The sequence below is a fragment of the Manihot esculenta genome, chromosome 7 (genome assembly GCF_001659605.2).
Source record: "Manihot esculenta cultivar AM560-2 chromosome 7, M.esculenta_v8, whole genome shotgun sequence".
NCBI classification, from domain to species: domain Eukaryota; kingdom Viridiplantae; phylum Streptophyta; class Magnoliopsida; order Malpighiales; family Euphorbiaceae; genus Manihot; species Manihot esculenta.
The window spans coordinates 15,505,025-15,527,351 of NC_035167.2; the positions used below are offsets into that span (position 1 = coordinate 15,505,025).

The 22,327-nt window shown below is 37.7% G+C and overlaps 1 pseudogene; it reads right to left on the reverse strand.

The window, feature by feature from the left end:
* Positions 1–22,327, reverse strand: part of LOC122723986 — a 56,869-nt pseudogene that overhangs the window by 15,876 nt on the left and 18,666 nt on the right.

Below are 22,327 nucleotides of genomic sequence, written 5' to 3' on the forward strand. Positions count from 1 at the left end.
GATATTTTTCAACCCCAAAATAGTCAACTCGGAACTTTTTACACGCCAATCATTTGTGCAACTGCCCGAAATAACGTCAAATGTTTACCTTTACAAAAGTGGGTTACAGATCTCCGGAACAAGTTTGACAACTCAGGACATAATTGATATTTCTAACACAAAAATAGTCACGCACATGTTTTTACGTGCAAATCATTTGTGCAAGTGCGCGGAATGACATTAAATATTTACCTTTACAAAGGTGGGTTACGGAGCTCCGGAACAAGTTTGACAACTAAAGACATAATTGATATTTCCCAAATCCATAATGGTCACTCCCAAGCTTTTAAATGCAAATCATTTGTGAAAGAGCCCACAATAACCTTAAATATTTAGTTTTACAAAAGTGGGTTACGGAGGTCCGAAACAAGTTTCCAAACTAACAAAAGTGTCCCGGAGCTCTGACACAAGTTTGCCAACTAGAGACATATTTGATGTTTTCCAACCCCCAAAATGGTCACACGCAAGTTTTTACCTGCTAATTATTTGTTCAAATGCCCGAAATGACTTTTAAATGTTTACATTTACAAAACTGGGTTACAGAGCTCCGGAACAAGTTTGACAACTCAGTACATATTTGATATTTCCACGGCAACAAGTTTGCAAACTAAGGACATATTTGATATTTTCCAACCAAAAAATAGTCAACTCGGTACTTTTTACACGCCAATCATTTGTGCAAGTGCCCGAAATGACGTTAAATGTTTACCTTTACAAAAGAGGGTTACAGAGCTCCGGAACAAGTTTGACAACTCAGGACATAATTGATATTTCTAACCCAAAAATAGTCACGCAGAAGTTTTTACGCGCAAATAATTTGTGCAAGTGCGCGGAATGACATTAAATATTTACCTTTACAAAGGTGGGTTACGGAGCTCCGGAACAAGTTTGACAACTCAGGACATAATTGATATTTCTAACCCAAAAATAGTCACGCAGAAGTTTTTACGCGCAAATAATTTGTGCAAGTGCGCGGAATGACATTAAATATTTACCTTTACAAAGGTGGGTTACGGAGCTCCGGAACAAGTTTCACAACTAAAGACATGTTTGATATTTCCCAAATCCAAAACGGTCACTCCCATGATTTTAAGTGCAAATCATTTGTGAAAGTGCCCGAAATAACCTTAAATGTTTAGTTTTACAAAAGCGGGTTACGGAAGTCCGAAACAAGTTTCCAAACTAAAAAAAGTGTGTCCCGGAGCTCTGGCACAAGTTTGTGAACTAAAGACATATTTGATGTTTTCCAACCCCCAAAATGGTCACACGCAAGTTGTTACCTAGTAATCATTTGTGCAAGTGCCCTAAATGACTTTTAAATGTTTACATTTACAAAAGTGGGTTACGGAGCTTCGGAATAAGTTGGACAACTCAGGACATATCTGATATTTCCCAACACAAAAAAAAAGTAGCACACAATTTTTTATGCGCAAATCATTTGTGCAAGTACGCGAAATGACTTTTAAATGCTTACATTTTTAAAAGTGGGTTACGGAGCTCCGGATATATTTGATGTTTCCCATTCCTACAGTGGCACTCGCAAGTTTTTAACCCCAAATCATTTGTGAAAGTGCCCGAAATGACGTTATATGTGTAGTTTTACAAAAGCGGGTTACGGAGCCTCGAAACAAGTTTGACAACTCATGACATATTTGATATTTCCACGTCAACAAGTTTGCAAACTAAGGACATATTTGATATTTTTCAACCCAAAATAGTCAACTCGGAACTTTTTACACGCCAATCATTTGTGCAACTGCCCGAAATGACGTTAAATGTTTACCTTTACAAAAGAGGGTTACAGAGCTCCGGAACAAGTTTAACAACTCAGGACATAATTGATATTTCTAACCCAAAAATAGTCACGCAGAAGTTTTTACGCGTAAATCTAAACACATATTTGATATATCCCAAATCCAAAGTGGTCACTCCCAAAATGTTAAGTGCAAATCATTTGTAAAAGTGCCCGAAATAACCTTAAATGTTTAGTTTTACAAAAGTGGGTTACGGTGGTCCGAAACAAGTTTCCAAACTAAAAAAAGTGTGTCCCGAAGCTCTGGCACAAGTTTGTGAACTAAAGACATATTTGATGTTTTCCAACCCCCAAAATGGTCACACGCAAGTTTTTACCTGGTAATCATTTGTGCAAGTGCCCTAAATGACTTTTAAATGTTTACATTTACAAAAGTGGGTTACGGAGCTTCGGAATAAGTTGGACAACTCAGGACATATCTGATATTTCCCAACACAAAAAAAAGTCGCACATAATTTTTTATGCGCAAATCATTTGTGCAAGTACGCGAAATGACTTTTAAATGCTTACATTTTCAAAATTCAAAATTGATTCCCACAAATTACAGCAATCAATTGAGATAGGTAAGACAATATAGACGAAAAAGGAAACATACCACAATTTCGGCCAGATCAAGATAAATAAAGTAAAGGCGATTTTTGATTTTTTTTTTTTTCGTTTTTTTTTTTTTTGTATTGCGATTTTTTTTTTGTTTTTGTGATGCACGAAGAAAAGGAAAACTCAAAAAAAAAAACTCAGAAAAAAAGGAAAACTCAATAACGAAGGAAAGGAAACTCACAGAAATCAATAACGAAGAAAAGGAAAACTCAGAAAAAAAAACTCTAGATCCTGAGATAAATAAGAATTTACCTCACTTTGGCTCTGATACCAACTGACGCGGAACCCTATGGCTCAAGCCTCAAACCCACACGCACAAGTAGATACGGAATCCAAAGATCTGATAAACCCACCTCCTATGGCACCCCAAACTTAGAGAAGCTGAAACACCAATGATCGAAGGATTTGGATGAGAATCCGACAAACGCCACAACGAATAGTTGATAAGTTAGCCAAGATTCCTGGTGCAATTGATGAAAGCAAATCCTCACTCTCACTCAAAGCAATACACGCCAAAGGCATGAAAGAAATTCTGAAAAGTTTGATTAAAAGCTCCCTCTTACAATTGTTTCTTATCCTTATATAGTAAGGAGAAAAAGAAATAAAACCCTAAGACACTCTTCTTGGGCCTGACTTAAACACATAAGACCCAAGCCCAATCACACACTAAAATAACATATAAGTATTAAAATATAAGCCCACAACATGGCCCAACACTCTAAAACTTAAAAGATAAAATATGGCCAGAATACAAGCCCAAACAAAACTAAAATAAAACAAGTGTTTAAATAATAAAACTAGCAACCCCATCATAACAAAGTTGAATCTTCACAAAAGCCTTACTTGATCTTCACTTTAGGCTTTCCTTTATGTAGTTTTAGCCCATAGGTTTGATTAGGCTCCCTCAGCCTATGATTGCAAATGTTGCACCAAATCTGTCCCATATGAGTTAAAGCACGCCCTAAATATATATGATTTTGAACTACTCTTGGATCCATTGGAATGATATAAGTTTGCTCCACACCATTGTTAGAAATTTGTCCTATTGGATCCGTATCATTCCCTCTTTCTTTAGAAAAGATTCGTCCTCGAATCTTGCTGATATTTATGTCAAGAAGGAAAGCTTTAGGCACCCATGTATCTTCAAAGACCTCCTTTTGAATAGGTGGAAATAGTATAAAACTTTCATCATGGATGTTTTCATCAACAACCTGCACATCAAGAACAAATGAACTAGACATAAAAATATTAGTCATAGAAAGATCATGTGGATGTGACCCATTCTCCTCTACAACTTCCAAAACAGTCTTATTCACCTCCTCCACCTCATCAATCATGTGCTCCCCATGTCCACCATCATTCACAACCTCTTCTATAAGTTCATTAATGGAATTTTCAATTTCAGTCTCTATGGAAGTTGAGATTGGAACTTTAGCCTCTTCTTTCTCCTTTTCTTTCTCCATCTTCCCTCCTTGAAGTAGTCTTGATTCTTTTCCAGCCTCGTTACCCTCAAACTCACTCTTTTCTCTCATTTTTTCCACAGAACTCAAGCTCTCACTCTCCTTTGTAGCCAAGGCTGAAGCCTCCCTCTCTCATTAAATGTTTACCTTTACAAAAGTGGGTTACGGAGCTCTGAAACAAGTTTGACAACTAAAGACATATTTGATATTTCCCAAATCCAAAATGGTCACTCCCAAGCTTTTAAGTGAAAATCATTTGTGAAAGTTCCCGAAATAACCTTAAATCTTTAGTTTTATAAAAGTGGGTTACGGAGGTCCGAAACAAGTTTCCAAACTAAAAAAAGTGTGTCCCGGAGCTCTGGCACAAGTTTGTGAACTAAAGACATATTTGATGTTTTGCGACCCCCAAAATGGTCACACGCAAGTTTTTACCTGGTAATCATTTGTACAAGTGCCCGAAATGACTTTTAAATGTTTACATTTACAAAAGAGGGTTACTGATGCGGAACCCAGGACCAACATGTGATCAAAAACCCCGTCACACAACTTGACAAAAAACAAGACAAAGATATCTTCCAGAAGGTTGCTCTACTACACCCCTAACCAACCAGTGTGATTAGAAACATACATAATCAAGCGAAGATTGCTCTACCACACCCCTAACCAACCAATGTGATTAGAAACATAGATAATCAAGCGATTCCAGCTTCGAGAACGCCACAAGAAATTCTTGATAAGTTAACTAGGCATGGAGGAGATCCATATTAGAACGCCACAAGGTTAAACCTTGATAAGTTGCCAAATAATGGAGAAGAACCAAATATTGTTCATAAAATCATCTTTATTCGCTGTCTCTTGTGGCTGCCACCTTAATGGTGTTTTTATAGCCTTCAAACCCTAATTCTATTGTAGGAAGGTGTAATTACAATATAGGAAGGGTATCTACTCAAATAGTTAAATCTGGATTACATTAAAGATCATTTTCCTAAATTATCTTGGAGAAATCTCCTTCCTAAATGGGCTGCACGAATTTGGCTTCTAATCTATGCCAAATTAATTTAAAACAAATCCCACAAAATACTAAAATACCAAAATAATAAAACTAGCCTAAATGCAATTTGGCCATACATGCATTACGCGATCTGAAATTGTGTTGTGCGTCCACATGTATTGAAGAGAGTCTGACTTGTTTCCTTATTCTCCCATGCTTCCCAAATATACTTCTCATCTCGTAAGCCTTGAATTAAGCGATGGTAACTTGATTTATCATGATTTGGAGTTTTCCATTTTAAATCTTTGAAGCATTGTATTATTTCCTTACTCGTATCAGTTACGGAGCTTCGGAATAAGTTGGACAACTCAGGACATATTTGATATTTCCCAACACAAAAAAAAGTCACACACAATTTTTTATGCGCAAATCATTTGTGCAAGTACGCGAAATGACTTTTAAATGCTTACATTTTTAAAAGTGGGTTACGGAGCTCCGGATATATTTGATGTTTCCCATTCCCACAGTGGCACTCCCAAGTTTTTAACCCCAAATCATTTGTGAAAGTGCCCAAAATGACGTTATATGTGTAGTTCTACAAAAGCGGGTTACGGAGCCTCGAAACAAGTTTGACAACTCATGACATATTTGATATTTCCACGTCAACAAGTTTGCAAACTAAGGACATATTTGATATTTTTCAACCCCAAAATAGTCAACTCGGAACTTTTTACACGCCAATCATTTGTGCAACTGCCCGAAATAACGTCAAATATTTACTTTTACAAAAGTGGGTTACAGAGCTCCGAAACAAGTTCGACAAGTCATGACATATTTGATATTTCCAACCCAAAAATAGTCACGCACAAGTTTTTACCTGCAAATCATTTGTGCAAGTGCGCGGAATAACCTTAAATGTTTAGTTTTACAAAAGTGGGTTACGGAGGTCCGAAACAAGTTTCCAAACTAAAAAAAGTGTGTCCCGGAGCTCTGACACATGTTTGCAAACTAAAGACATATTTGATGTTTTCCAACCCCAAAATGGTCACATGCAAGTTTTTACCTGGTAATCATTTGTGCAAGTGCCCGAAATGACTTTTAAATGTTTACATTTACAAAGGTGGGTTACGGAGCCCCGGAACAAGTTTGACAACTCAAGACATATTTGATATATCCCAAATCCAAAGTGGTCACTCCCAAGCTTTTAAGTGCAAATCATTTGTGAAAGTTTCCGAAATAACTTAAATGTTTAGTTTTACAAAAGTGGGTTACGGAGGTCCGAAACAAGTTTCCAAACTAAAAAGTGTGTCCCGGAGCTCTGACACAAGTTTGGCGAACTAAAGACATATTTGATGTTTTCCAACCCCCAAAATGGTCACACGCAAGTTTTTACCTAGTAATCATTTGTGCAAGTGCCCGAAATGACTTTTAAATGTTTACATTTACAAAGGTGGGTTACGGAGCTCCGAAACAAGTTTGACAACTCAGGACATATTTGATATTTCCACGTCAACAAGTTTGCAAACTAAGGACATATTTGATATTTTCCAACCCAAAAATAGTCAATTCTGAACTTTTTACATGCCAATCATTTGTTCAAGTGCCCAAAATGATGTTAAATGTTTACTCCGAATCAAGTTTGACAACTCAGGACATAATTGATATTTCCAACCCAAAAATAGTCACGCACAAGTTTTTACGCGCAAATCATTTGTGCAAGTGCGCGGAATGACATTAAATGTTTACCTTTACAAAGGTGGGTTACTGATGCGGAACCCCAGCCTATTAGAGACGGAAAGACACATACCCTAGTAAAAAGAACTTAGTTCAGAAAACAATTCCCCAATCTAAAGCACCCTTAATTAACATGCAACTAAGAACACTTATAACTGATTGATTTTAAAAACAGCAAGAATAAGAAACATACAAGTTTGTATCAAACCTTATTCGTGATGCAATGTCAAGAACCAAGATCTCTCTTATGCTCTCAAAGAAGAATCGCATAAAGCAATTGTATTGAATAATTGATAATCTGTCTGTACAATATAGAAAAAGAGATGCTTTATATAGCCTAAATTAAGACCCATGATCTTTGCCACTTCCCACTACTATACATGGACCCATGATCTTTGCCACTTCCCACAACTATGCATGGACCCATGATCTATGCCACTATCCACTACTAGATAACTACCCACTACTGTTTAACTACCTACTACCAAATAACTACCCACTACTAGTTAACTACCAACTACTAAATGACTACCCACTACCAAATAACTACCCACTACTGGTTAACTACCAACTACTAAATGACTACCCACTATAAATACAAAATTTGAATTGTCAATAAGGACACATTTGGCCTAATTGACTTGGAATGGCTAGATTATTTTTCAACTTCAAAATGAACTTGCAAAGCTTCAACATATTCCTTCATGAATCCTTGAAGTGCTTCCTTCAACTTCTTGGATCTCAGCCTTGTAATTGTTCCTTGAGGCAATGCTAGCTCATCATTTTTGGTGTTGTTGGTCGTGCTTACATCATCCCCTCCCTCTTGAAAAGGATTCGTCGTCGAATCTGTACCAAAATCAAAAGGAGACAAATCAGAAACATTAAAGGTAGCACTTACACCAAACTCACCTGGCAGATCAATTATGTATGCATTGTTATTGATCCGTTTCAGCACTTGATATGGTCCATCCCCTTGTGCATCGAGTTTTGATTTCCTTTGAGTTGGAAACCTTTCCTTTTGCATATGGATCCAAACCCAATCACCTGGTTTGAATACAACTTTCTTGCGACCCTTATTGGCCTGTTTCTCATATATGCTGTTACGCTTCTCAATATGCTCACACGCTTTCACGTGTATTGATTTAACCATTTCAGCCTTCGCTTTTCCATCTAAATTAGACAACTCATTTAAAGGTAAAGGCATTAAATCTAGTACAGTTAATGGATTAAAACCATACACAACCTCAAAAGGTGAATAACCAGTAGAAGAATGGACTGCTCGATTATAAGCAAATTCAACATATGGCAAATATTCTTCCCAAGTTTTCAAGTTCCTACCCACAATAGCACGAAGCATAGTTCCTAAAGTCCTATTAACAACTTCAGTTTGGCCATCTGTTTGTGGATGACAAGTAGTAGAAAATAAAAGTTTAGTACCCAATTTCCCCTACAAAACACGCCAAAAATGACTAAGAAACTTAGAATCTCTATCAGAAACAATAGTCCTAGGTATACCATGCAAATGGACTACTTCCCTGAAAAACAAATCAGCTATGTTTGTTGCATCATCAGTTTTATGACATGGAATAAAATGTGCCATCTTGCTAAAGCGATCTACAACAACAAACACTGAATCTCTACCTCTTTTTGTCCTAGGTAAACCTATCACAAAATTCATAGATATATCAGTCCAAGGTTCAGTAGGTACATGCAAAGGAGTATACAACCCATGTGGCAAGGACTTAGATTTAGCCTGTTTACATGCAAAGCATTGAGCACAAATTTTCTCTACATATTTTCGCATGTTAGGCCAATAAAAGTGTTCATTCAACATGTCTAAAGTCTTTTGCACACCAAAATGTCCCATTAATTCTCCTGAATGTGATTCTCTAACAAGCAACTCACGCACTGAACAATTAGGTATGCATATTTGTTTCCCCCTAAAAAGAAACCCATCATGCAAATAAAACTTTTTAAATGCCCCATGTTCACATGCCTTAAATACATCAGAAAAATCAGTATCATTCTCATACATATCTTTCAAATGCTCAAATCCTAACAACTTCTAGATAATGCATAACGTCTAGATAATGCATCGGCAATCACATTCTCTTTACCTTGCTTGTATTTAATCACATAAGGAAAGATTTCGAGATATTCAACCCACTTACCATGCCGCTTGTTCAACTTCCCTTGTCCCTTCAAGTGTTTGAGAGACTGATGGTCGGTATGAATCATAAACTCATTAGGCAGCAAGTAGTGTTCCCAAACTTCAAGAGCCCTAATAAGTGCATAGAACTCTTTGTCATAGGTGGAATAGTTCAATTGTGCGCCACCTTACTTTCTCACTAAAATATGCTATGTGTCGGCCTTCCTGCACCAAAACCAATCCTAGAAGCATCACATTCAATTTCAAAGGTTTTAGAAAAATCAGGTAACCTTAAAACAGGAACGGTAGTAAGTTTTTCTTTCAATGTGTTAAATGCAAGCTCCTGTTCTTTACCCTACTTAAACCCAACAGCCTTTTTAATAATCTCATTTAGAGGTGCAGCAATAGTGCTGAAATCTCTAACAAACCTCCTATAGAAGCTTGCTAATCCATGAAAGGATCTCACCTCATTAGCATTCTTAGGTGTAGGCCATTCTTGGATAGCCTTAATGATAAGGATCCAATAGGGCAAACTTCTAACAATGGTGTGGAGCAAACTTATTTCATTCAAATGGATCTAAAAGGAGTTCAAAATCATATTCATATGATCCATATATATTTGGGGCATGCTTCAACTCATATGGGGCAGATTTGGTGCAACACTTGCAATCATAGGCTTAGGGAGCCTAATCAAACCTATGGGCTAAAACTACACAAAGGAAAGCCTAAGGTGAAGATCAAGAAGGGCTTTTGTTAAGATTCAGCTTTGTTATGGTGGGCTTACTATATTGTTATTATTGAAACACTTACTTTATTTTAGCTTTGTTTGGGCTTGTATTCTGGCCATATTTTATCTTTCAAGTTTTAGAGTGTTGGGCCATGTTTTGGGCTTATGTTTTAAAACTTATTGCTTTGAGTGAGAGTGAGGATTTGCTTTCATCAATTGCACCAGGAATCTTGGCTAACTTATCAACTATTCGTTGTGGCGTTTGTCGGATTCTCATCTAAATCCTTCGATCATTGGTGTTTCAGCTTCTCTAAGTTTGGGGTGCCATAGGAGGTGGGTTTCTCAGATCTTTGGATTCCGTTATCTATTTGTGCGTGTGGGTTTGAGGCTTGTGCCATAGGGTTCCGCGTCACTTAACCTTTTCAGTATCTACCTCAACTCCACGTGAACTAATAATAAATCCTAGGAATATGACACTATCAGTACAAAATGTGCATTTCTTAAGATTAGCATACAGTTCATGTTCACGCAACTTCTGTAAAACAAGTTCAACATGCCTAATGTGGTCATCCATGTTTCGGCTATAAATCAATATATCATCAAAATACACAACCACAAACTTACCTAGGTAATCACGCAAAACATGGTTCATCAATCTCATAAATGTGCTAGGTGCATTAGTTAAGCCAAAAGGCATGACTAACCATTCATATAAACCATATTTTGTCTTAAAGGCAGTTTTCCACTCATCACCTAACTTCATCCTAATTTGATGATAACTGCTTTTCAAATCAATTTTTGTAAAGAAAACAGCACCACATAATTCTTCAAGCATATCATCTAATCTAGGAATAAGATGGCGATACTTTACAGTGATTTTGTTGATTGCACGACAATCAACACACATGCGCATTGTTCCATCTTTCTTTGGAACCAACAAAACAGGTACTGCGCATGGACTAAGGCTCTCTCTGATATGTCCCTTAGCTAGCAACTCATCAACTTGCTTTTGCAATTCCTTCGTCTCCTCAGGATTGCTACGGTAAGCTGGACGGTTTGGAATCTGAGCTCCAAAAACAAAATCGATTTGATGTTCTATTCCCCTAATGGGTGGCAACCCAGATGGCACCTCCTCAGGAAATACATCCGCAAACTCCTGCAATAACTTAGAAAAAGAACTAGGCAATTCAACAGTAGGGTTAGTCTCAATCATAAAATTGGAACTAAAACGCAATATAATCAAAGCTCTCTTCCCTAAGTATGCTTTCTTCAGCTCTCTCTCTTTACAATAAAAGGAAGACTTGCTGAATTCTTCACTCTTCTCACTTAGCTCTCCTTTTACCTCCACACTCGCTAACGTTTTCTCTCCTGCATGATGTAAGCACGACCAACAACACCAAAAATGATGAGCTAGCATTGCCTCAAGGATTCATGAAGGAATATGTTGAAGCTTTGCAAGTTCATTTTGAAGTTGAAAAACAATCTAGCCATTCCAAGTCAATTAGGCCAAATGTGTCCTTATTGACAATTCAAATTTTGTATTTATAGTGGGTAGTCATTTAGTAGTTGGTAGTTAAACAGTAGTGGGTAGTTAAACAGTAGTGGATAGTGGCATAGATCATGGGTCCATGCATAGTTGTGGGAAGTGGCAAATATCATGGGTCCATGTATAGTGGTGGAAAGTGGCAAAGATCATGGGTCTTAATTTAGGCTATATAAGGCATCTCTTTTTCTATATTGTACACACAGATTATCAATTATTCAATACAATTGCTTTATGTGTATTCTTCTTTGAGAGCTTAAGAGAGATCTTGTGTTCTTTAAGGTCCATGTTGCAGTTCTTTACAGCCTAATAGGCCTTGTGTTCAAGTTCAACTGGAAGGTGGCAAGCTTTCCCATAGACCAATATGTAGGGAGACATAACTATGGGAGTCTTGTAGGCTGTTCTGTAGGCCCATAAAGCATCTTCTAACCTTGTACTCCAGTCCTTTCAGTTAGGAGACACTGTCTTTTCAAGGATGGCTTTGATTTCTCTATTTGACACTTCAGCTTGCCCATTTGTCTGAGGGTGGTATGTTGTGGATGTTATATGGATCACATTGTGCTTTCTGAGAAGGCTTTCAACTACCTTATTGCAAAAATGGGTCCCTCTGTCACTGATGATTGCCTTTGGTACTCCATGTCTGGCAAAGATGTTGGTCTTCACAAAGTCTACTACTGCCTTGGTATCATCAGTCTTAGTTGCTCTACTTCCACCCACTTGGACACATAATCCACTGCAAGGATGATATAGGTGTATCCAAAAGATGGTGGGAATGGGCCCATGAAACTCAGTTCATAACAATAATACGACATAGTTTTAACACCCCCTCCTCAAGTTGAAGCTGGTAAGGGCAAAAGATTCAACTTGCGGGTTAAAGTGCCATGGCGAGAGGCTGGTAAAGCCTTGGTGAATATGTCGGCCAATTGATCTTCAGTAGTGAGATGGTGAGGTAATATAAATCCCCGTTGAAATTGATCTCTGACCAGATGACAGTCTATTTCCATATGCTTTGTGCGCTCATGGTGATGTAAGCACGACCAACAACACCAAAAATGATGAACTAGCATTGCCTCAAGGACCAATTACAAGGCTGAGATCCAAGAGGTTGAAGGAAGCACTTCAAGGATTCATGAAGGAATATGTTGAAACTTTGCAAGTTCATTTTGAAGTTGAAGAACAATCTGGCCATTCCAAGTCAATTAGGCCAAATGTGTCCTTATTGACAATTCAAATTTTGTATTTATAGTGGGTAGTCATTTAGTAGTTGGTAGTTAACCAGTAGTGGGTAATTATTTGGTAGTGGGTAGTTAAACAGTAGTGGGTAGTTATCTAGTAGTGGATAGTGGCAAAGATCATGGGTCCATGTATAGTAGTGGGAAGTGGCAAAGATCATGGGTATTAATTTAGGCTATATAAAGCATCTCTTTTTCTATTGTAGAGACAGATTATCAATTATTCAATACAATTGCTTTATGCGATTCTTCTTTGAGAGCTTAAGAGAGATCTTGGTTCTTGACATTGCATCACGAATAAGGTTTGATACTAACTTGTATGTTTCTTATTCTTGCTGCTCTTAAAATCAATCCATTATAAGTGTTCTTAATTGCTTTAGATTGGGGAATTATTTTCTGAATTAAGTTCTTTTTACTAGGGTATGTGTCGTTTCAGTCTCTAATAGGCTGGGGTTCCGCATCAATTGGTATCAGAGCCAGGTTAGTAATAATTTCTTAACTATCATTTGCGTCTTTGCATTAAATTTTGTCCATTATTGGCTGAATATATCACTTTGGAAATCTGGTTTGGGACACCTATTAGAGCCGAATACAAATATATCACTTTGGAAATCTAGTTTGGGATACCTATTAGAGCCGAATACATTGTTTGATTGTTGTTCAAATCAAATTTTACCCTAAATTCTTGTTTAGGCTGAATTACTATCTTTAGTGATTTGGTTTATGCTTTCTGCCCTAATTCATATGCTGTTATTCTAATACTCTTAGAATAGTATTTCCAGTGTTTTACTTCTGTCCATATAAAAAAAAATCAAAACAAGAAGAAAAAAAAAGGAAAAAAAAAAGAATTTCTGCCACTTTGGTTCATTTGTTCAAACTTCATTCTGATTGATATCTACTGATATAAATCATATTTCATATACCTTGAACATATTTCTGGGCTTGGAATTCAAAATACATGTTTGGGGTAGGTTTAGGACAAATTTGGGTAGTATTTTTACAAAACAGTTGTACTTAATACTTGCTGTTTTAAGTGTCTATTTTGTTTGCTTGCTTTGAATTAATTTTGTTGAGTCAATATTAATATCAGTTAACCTAGGATTGCATGCTTAGGGAAAACTTCGTGTTAAGCACATCCGTCTTGTCAATTTTTGATTCTTAGTTTGTCAATTTGGTGTCTTTCTGTCTGTTGGTTCCTTACATTTAGTTTGACAAATTGCACATTGTTAAACATCTAATTACACTTAGTACACGAAATTTAACTTTTGTGTGCTAAATCAATCTATTTGTTCATTTTGGTCAGTTTGCATCTTGTGTTGTTTTCTATCTTTTCTTCTTAGGTCTTTCCTTGCTTTCCTTATTATTTGAATCATACAAGCTTGGCTTATTGAGTCTTTATTCTGAAGTGCACTTTTGAGATACCAAGTGAGTGCTTGAAAATTAAACACGTGAGTTGAGAAAATTGTGAATTTTTTATCTATAATGTCTGGGCATAATACTGGTGATACTTCTGACCCTACATTTGATCTTAAAGATATATATAAAGCTTTCATGGATAGCTTTCGAAAGCTAAATTCGAGAATGGATAACCATGAGGACAACCTTAGATCTTCAAAGGGCAAGTCCATTCAGAGGGATGATGATACACACGATCCATCCTATGAAGAGGAAAATGAGGCACAATCAGCCTCTGTCCGAGCCAGAAGGTTCAAAGATCGTGTGCCATATGTAGATAACAGTATGAACTCCATAAAGATGAAGATTCCAAGCTTCAATGGTAACGCTGATGTTGATGCCTATTTAGAGTGGGAGCGTAAAGTGGAGATGATTTTTAACGCTGATGTTGATGCCTAATATGGTGGGATGAGCTTGTGAAATCTAGGAGAAGGAATGGAGAGTTACCCATTGCTAGTTGGGATGAGATGAAGCGAATAATGAGGAAGAAATATGTGCCTACTTATTACCATAGAGATCTCCATCATCAGTTGCAAAGACTAATCCAAGGATCAAAATCTGTTGATGAGTATTATAAGGAGATGGAGTTGCTCCTGATCAAAGCAAACATAGTGGAGGAGGAAGACCAGACTATGGCTCGTTTCTTTGGTGGTCTTAACAAGGAGATTGCTGATGTGGTTGATTTGCAACCATATATTGATTTGGAAGACTTGGTGAACATTGCAATTAAGGTGGAAAGACAAAGAGGTCGAAATAGATGGGGGAGCAACAGGGCTGCTCAAAACTCCAACAGCAAAAGGGGTTCCAAATGGAACACCAAGCCTGATCCTAAAAGGTTTTATAAGCCTTCAACTCAAAAAGGCATGTTACCTTCCAAAGAAACATCCAACTCTCATGGTAAAAATGAATCAGCCCCTAAATCAAATAGAACTAGAGATATTCAGTGCTTTAAATGTAAAGGGCGTGGGCATTATGCCAATGAGTGTGCTAATAAACGTGCTATGATAGTGAGGGGAGATGAGATAGTCTCCGAAAGTGATTCTGATTCTGATGAAGTACCACCTTTAGAAGATTGTTTTGATGTAGAGATAGAAGAGTATCCTGTTCAAGGAGAGTCCTTAGTGATATTGCGTACTTTAAATGTTTCTATTAAAGAAGAGGGACTTGAACAGCGTGAAAACATCTTTCACACTCGTTGTTTGGTAGGTGGTAAAGTCTGTAGCATGACAATAGATTCGGTTAGTCAAGTTAATTGTGCTAGTACTATTTTAGTTGATAAATTAGGACTAGAAACTATTAAACACCCTAATCCTTACAGACTTCAGTGGTTGAATGATAGCGGCGAGGCAAAGGTAACCAAGCAATGTAAAGTGTCATTTTCTACTGGCAAATATGTAGATGAGGTTACTTGTGATATTGTACCCATGCAGGCTGGACATATTTTGTTAGGTAGACCATGGCAATTTGATAGGCGTGTCATTCATGATGGGTATAGTAATAGGTTTTCTTTTACGTTTCTCGGTGTAAAACATATACTTGTACCATTATCTCCTAAAGATGTATATGCAGATCAAGTGAAATTATAACAATCTGCTAAATTGGGTAAGGGAGGTGAGACAAGTAAAAAGAATGAGGGAAAAGAGGCCAGCAGTAAAATGAAAGTTTCGAATGGCCCAAAGGAGAGTGACTGCACGGGAAAGGATAAAAATGAGAGATGTGCAGGAGAGAAAACGTTAGTGAGTGTGGAGGTAAAAGGAGAGCTGAGTGAGAAGTGTGAAGAATTCAGCAAGTCTTCCTTTTATTGTAAAGAGAGAAAGCTGAAGAAAGCATACCTAGGGAAGAGAGCTTTGATTATATTGCGTTTTAGTTCCAATTTTATGATTGAGACTAACCCTACTGTTGAATTGCCTAGTTCTTTTTCTAAGTTATTGCAGGAGTTTGCGGATGTATTTCCTTAGGAGGTGCCATCTGGGTTGCCACACATTAGGGGAATAGAACATCAAATCGATTTTGTTCCTGGAGCTCAGATTCCAAACCGTCCAGCTTACCGTAGCAATTTTGAGGAGACGAAGGAATTGCAAAAGCAAGTTGATGAGTTGCTAGCTAAGGGACATATCAGGGAGAGCCTTAGTCCATGCGCAGTACCTGTTTTGTTGGTTCCAAAGAAAGATGGAACAATGCGCATGTGTGTTGATTGTCGTGCGATCAACAAAATCACTGTAAAGTATCGCCATCCTATTCCTAGATTAGATGATATGCTTGAAGAATTATGTGGCGCTGTTTTCTTTACAAAAATTGATTTGAAAAGCGGTTATCATCAAATTAGGATGAAGTTAGGTGATGAGTGGAAAACTGCCTTTAAGACAAAATATGGTTTATATGAATGGTTAGTCATGCCTTTTGGCTTAACTAATGCACCTAGCACATTTATGAGATTGATGAACCATGTTTTGCGTGATTACCTAGGTAAGTTTGTGGTTGTGTATTTTGATGATATATTGATTTATAGCTGAAACATGGATTACCACATTAGGCAGGTTGAACTTGTTTTACAGAAGTTGCGTGAACATGAACTGTATGCTAATCTTAAGAAATGCACATTTTGTACTGATAGTGTCATATTCCTAGGATTTATTATTAGTTCACGTGGAGTTGAGGTAGATACTGAAAAGGTTAAGGCTATCCAAGAATGGCCTACACCTAAGAATGCTAATGAGGTGAGATCCTTTCATGGATTAGCAAGCTTCTATAGGAGGTTTGTTAGAGATTTCAGCACTATTGCTGCACCTCTAAATGAGATTATTAAAAAGGCTGTTTGGTTTAAGTGGGGTAAAGAACAGGAACTTGCATTTAACACATTAAAAGAAAAACTTACTACCGCTCCTGTTTTAAGGTTACCTGATTTTTCTAAAACCTTTGAAATTGAATGTGATGCTTCTGGGATTGGTATTGGTGCAGTTCTTATGCAAGAAGGCCGACCCATAGCATATTTTAGTGAGAAGTTAGGTGGCGCACAATTGAACTATTCCACCTATGACAAAGAGTTCTATGCACTGATTAGGGCTCTTGAAGTTTGGGAACACTACTTGCTGCCTAATGAGTTTGTGATTCATACCGACCATCAGTCTCTCAAACACTTGAAGGGACAAGGGAAGTTGAACAAGCGGCATGGTAAGTGGGTTGAATATCTCGAAATCTTTCCTTATGTGATTAAATACAAGCAAGGTAAAGAGAATGTGATTGCCGATGCATTATCTAGACGTTATGCATTGACTTCCATGCTTAGTTCTAAGTTGTTAGGATTTGAGCATTTGAAAGATATGTATGAGAATGATACTGATTTTTCTGATGTATTTAAGGCATGTGAACATGGGGCATTTAAAAAGTTTTATTTGCATGATGGGTTTCTTTTTAGGGGGAAACAAATATGCATACCTAATTATTCAGTGCGTAAGTTGCTTGTTAGAGAATCACATTCAGGAGGATTAATGGGACATTTTGGTGTGCAAAAGACTTTAGACATGTTGAATGAACACTTTTATTGGCCTAACATGCGAAAATATGTAGAGAAAATTTGTGCTCAATGCTTTGTATGTAAACAGGCTAAATCTAAGTCCTTGCCACATGGGTTGTATACTCCTTTGCCTGTACCTACTGAACCTTGGACTGATATATCTATGGATTTTGTGATAGGTTTACCTAGGACAAAAAGAGGTAGAGATTCAGTGTTTGTTGTTGTAGATCGCTTTAGCAAGATGGCACATTTTATTCCATGTCATAAAACTGATAATGCAATGAACATAGCTGATTTGTTTTTCAGGGAAGTAGTCCGTTTGCATGGTATACCTAGGACTATTGTTTCTGATAGAGATTCTAAGTTCCTTAGTCATTTCTGGCGTGTTTTATGGGGGAAATTGGGTACTAAACTTTTATTTTCTACCACTTGTCATCCACAAACAGATGGCCAAATTGAAGTTGTTAATAGGACTTTAGGAACTATGCTTCGTGCTATTGTGGGTAGGAACTTGAAAACTTGGGAAGAATGTTTGCCATATGTTGAATTTGCTTATAATCGAGCAGTCCATTCTTCTACTGGTTATTCACCTTTTGAGGTTGTGTATGGTTTTAATCCATTAACTGTACTAGATTTAATGCCTTTACCTTTCAACGAGTTGTCAAATTTAGATGGAAAAGCGAAGGCTGAAATGGTTAAATCAATACACGTGAAAGCGCGTGAGCATATTGAGAAGCGTAACAGCATATATGAGAAACAGGCCAATAAGGGTCGCAAGAAAGTTGTATTCAAACCAGGTGATTGGGTTTGGATCCATATGCGAAAGGAAAGGTTTCCAACTCAAAGGAAATCAAAACTCGATGCACGAGGGGATGGACCATATCAAGTGCTGAAACGGATCAATGACAATGCATACATAATTGATCTGCCAGGTGAGTTTGGTGTAAGTGCTACCTTTAATGTTTCTGATTTGTCTCCTTTTGATTTTGGTACAGATTCGAGGACGAATCCTTTTCAAGAGGGAGGGGATAATGTAAGCACGACCAACAACACCAAAAATGATGAGCTAGCATTGCCTCAAGGACCAATTACAAGGCTGAGATCCAAGAGGTTGAAGGAAGCACTTCAAGGATTCATGAAGGAATATGTTGAAGCTTTGCAAGTTCATTTTGAAGTTGAAGAACAATCTGGCCATTCCAAGTCAATTAGGCCAAATGTTTCCTTATTGACAATTCAAATTTTGTATTTATAGTGGGTAGTCATTTAGTAGTTGGTAGTTAACCAGTAGTGGGTAGTTATTTGGTAGTGGGTAGTTAAACAGTAGTGGGTAGTTATCTAGTAGTGGATAGTGGCAAAGATCATGGGTCTATGTATAGTAGTGGGAAGTGGCAAAGATCATGGATATTAATTTAGGCTATATAAAGCATCTCTTTTTCTATTGTAGAGACAGATTATCAATTATTCAATACAATTGCTATATGCGATTCTTCTTTGAGAGCTTAAGAGAGATCTTGGTTCTTGACATTGCATCACGAATAAGGTTTGATACTAACTTGTATGTTTCTTATTCTTGCTGCTCTTAAAATCAATCCATTATAAGTGTTCTTAATTGTATGTTAATTAAGGGTGCTTTAGATTGGGGAATTATTTTCTGAATTAAGTTCTTTTTACTAGGGTATTGACGCGGAACCCTATGGCACAAGCCTCAAACCCACACGCACAAGTAGATAACGGAATCCAAAGATCTGATAAACTCACCTCCTATGGCACCCCAAACTTAGAGAAGCTGAAACACCAATGATCGAAGGATTTAGATGAGAATCCGACAAACGCCACAATGAATAGTTGATAAGTTAGCCAAGATTCCTGGTGCAATTGATGAAAGCAAATCCTCACTCTCACTCAAAGCAATACACGCCAAAGGCATGAAAGAAATTCTGAAAAGTTTGATTAAAAGCTGCCTCTTACAATTGTTTCTTATCCTTATATACTAAGGAGAAAAACAAATAAAACCCTAAGATACTCTTCTTGGGCCTGACTTAAACACATAAGGCCCAAGCCCAATCACACACTAAAATAATACATAAGTATTAAAACATAAGCCCAACACTCTAAAACTTAAAACATAAAATATGCCCAGAATACAAGCCCAAACAAGACTAAAATAAAACAAGTGTTAAATCATAAAAATATAGCAAGCCCATCATATCAATGCTGAATAAATTGGACAGCGCTATCTCCATTACACACCTTAAGCAAGGTGAGTAGCTTAGGTGTGTCATCAAGCTTCACGAGACATTTGCCAAAGGCGAGCTCAGTCAATTCTTGTGTTACTTGTTCTTGAATGTGTAAGTTCATAGCTGCTTCAAGCTTCTTAGCTTTGCTTCTTGTCACTGGTCCACTAGGGAGCACCAATGGATCCTTGCTTCCTTGATTCTCATGTGTTTGTGCTTGCTGGTTCGTATCATTCCCTCCTTCCTCGAAAAGATTTGTCCTCAAATCTGGAATATGGTCAAAAGGAGACAAGTCAGACACATTAAAGGTAGCACTAACCCCATACTCACCTGGCAAGTCTATTTTATAAGCATTGTCATTGATTCGCTCTAAAACTTGAAATGGACCATCACCACGAGCATCCAGCTTATTCTTCCTCTGATTTGGAAATCGTTCCTTTCGGAAGTGCACACAAACCCAATCTCCAGGAACAAACACCACTTTCTTCCGTCTCCTATTTGCCCTGTCAGCATACACCTTGTTCCTCTTCTCTATGTTAGACCTAGCCTTCTCATGTAAGGACTTCACCAATTCTGCCTTTTTAGCACCATCTAAACTAGCAAGCTCATGTAGAGGTAAAGGAACGAGATCAAGTACAGTTAGTGGGTTAAAACCATAAACAAGCTCAAATGGAGAAAACCCCGTAGAAGAATGTATGCTACGGTTATATGCAAACTCAATGAAAGGCAAGCAATCTTCCCAAGTGTTCAAATTCTTACCCACTATAGCTCTGAGTAAGGTACCAAGAGTTCTATTCACCACCTCTGTTTGGCCATCTGTCTGTGAATGACAAGTAGTAGAATATAGGAGTTTAGTACCCAACTTACCCCACAATACTTTCCAAAAATGTGAAAGGTACTTTGCATCTCTATCTGACACAATTGTCCTTGGCACTCCATGAAGTCGAACCACTTCCCTGAAGAACAAGTCAGCTACATTGATGGCGTCATCAGTTTTATGGCAAGGAATGAAGTGAGCCATCTTGCTAAACCTGTCGACAACAACAAATATGCTATCTCTACCACGCCTAGTCCTAGGTAAGCCAAGCACAAAGTCCATAGAAATATCCATCCAGGGTGAACTAGGAACGGGTAAAGGCATATAAAGATCATGAGGCATAGACTTAGACTTTGCCTGTCTACATGCAATACAAGAAGCACACACTTTCTCAACGTCTTTGCGCATAGAAGGCCAATAAAAATGCTCAAATAAGGTGTCATAAGTCTTATGCACTCCAAAATGCCCCATCAAACCCCCGCAATGAGATTCAAGCACAAGCAAATCACGCAAAGAGCATCTAGGCACACACAATTTCTTACCCTTAAACAAATAACCATCATGCCTATAAAAAGAGTTAAAAGCTCCATGCTCACAAGCCACAAACACATTTTCGAAATCAGTATCATTAATGTACAAGTCCTTAACATGCTCAAAACCAAGCAATTTAGAACTCACAGCATTAATTAAAGCATACCTCCTAGACAAAGCATCTGCAACCACATTGTCTTTCCCATGCTTATACTTAATCACATATGGAAATTGTTCAATAAACTCAACCCACTTACCATGCCTCGTATTCAACTTGCCTTGTCCCTTCAAGTGTTTTAAGGACTCATGATCCGTATGTATCACAAACTCCTTGGGCAGGAGATAGTGTTGCCACACGTCCAGTGCTCTCACCAAGGCATACAACTCCTTTTCATAGGTTGAATAATTGAGATGTGCTCCGTTCAACTTCTCGCTGAAATAGGCTATTGGTTTCTTCTCTTGCATCAACACAGCCCCAATACCTACGCCAGAAGCATCACACTCAATTTCAAAAGTTTTATCAAAGTTAGGTAAAGATAATATAGGAGCGGATGTTAACTTCCCTTTTAAGCAGTCAAAAGCTTTCTGTTGCTCCTCTCCCCACTTGAACCCAACTTCCTTCTTAATAATTCCTGTGAGTGGTGCTGCAATCGTAGAGAAATCGCGCACAAACCTCCTGTAAAAGCTTGCAAGGCCATGAAAGCTCCTCACATCTGAAATAGATTTAGGAATAGGCCACTCCTTTATAGCTTTCACCTTCTCTTCATCTACCTCAATTCCCTGTGCACTCACAACAAAACCAAGGAAAACAAGTCTATCTATACAAAATGTGCACTTTTTAAGTTTAGCATACAAGCTCTCTTGCCTCAAAACCTGCAGAACCAACCTAACATGCTCAATATGTTCGTCGAGAGACCTGCTATAGATCAAGATATCATCAAAGTAAACAACTACAAATTTTCCTAAGTATGTACGCAACACATGATTCATTAGCCTCATAAACGTACTAGGTGCATTTGACAAACCAAAAGGCATAACTAACCATTCATACAAACCATACTTTGTCTTAAATGCAGTTTTCCATTCATCACCAGGTTTCATCCTAATCTGATGATATCCACTCATAAGATCAATTTTTGTAAAATACTTGGCACCATGAAGCTCATCCAACATGTCATCTAGCCGAGGTATAGGATGCCTGTACTTCACTGTGATCTTGTTAACTGCTCTACAATCAACACACACGTCCTTCTTTTGGAACAAGCAGCGCAGGAACAGCACATGGACTTAAACTCTCTCTCACCAATCCCTTCTCCATAAGCTCGTCAATTTGCCTTTGCATTTCCTTTGTTTCCATTGGATTGCTTCGGTAAGCTGGTCGATTTGGAATGCTAGAACCAGGTATGAAATCTATCTGATGCTCAATTCCCCTCAACGGTGGCAATCCATTAGGTAGCTCATATGGAAAGACATCAGTGAATTCCTGCATCA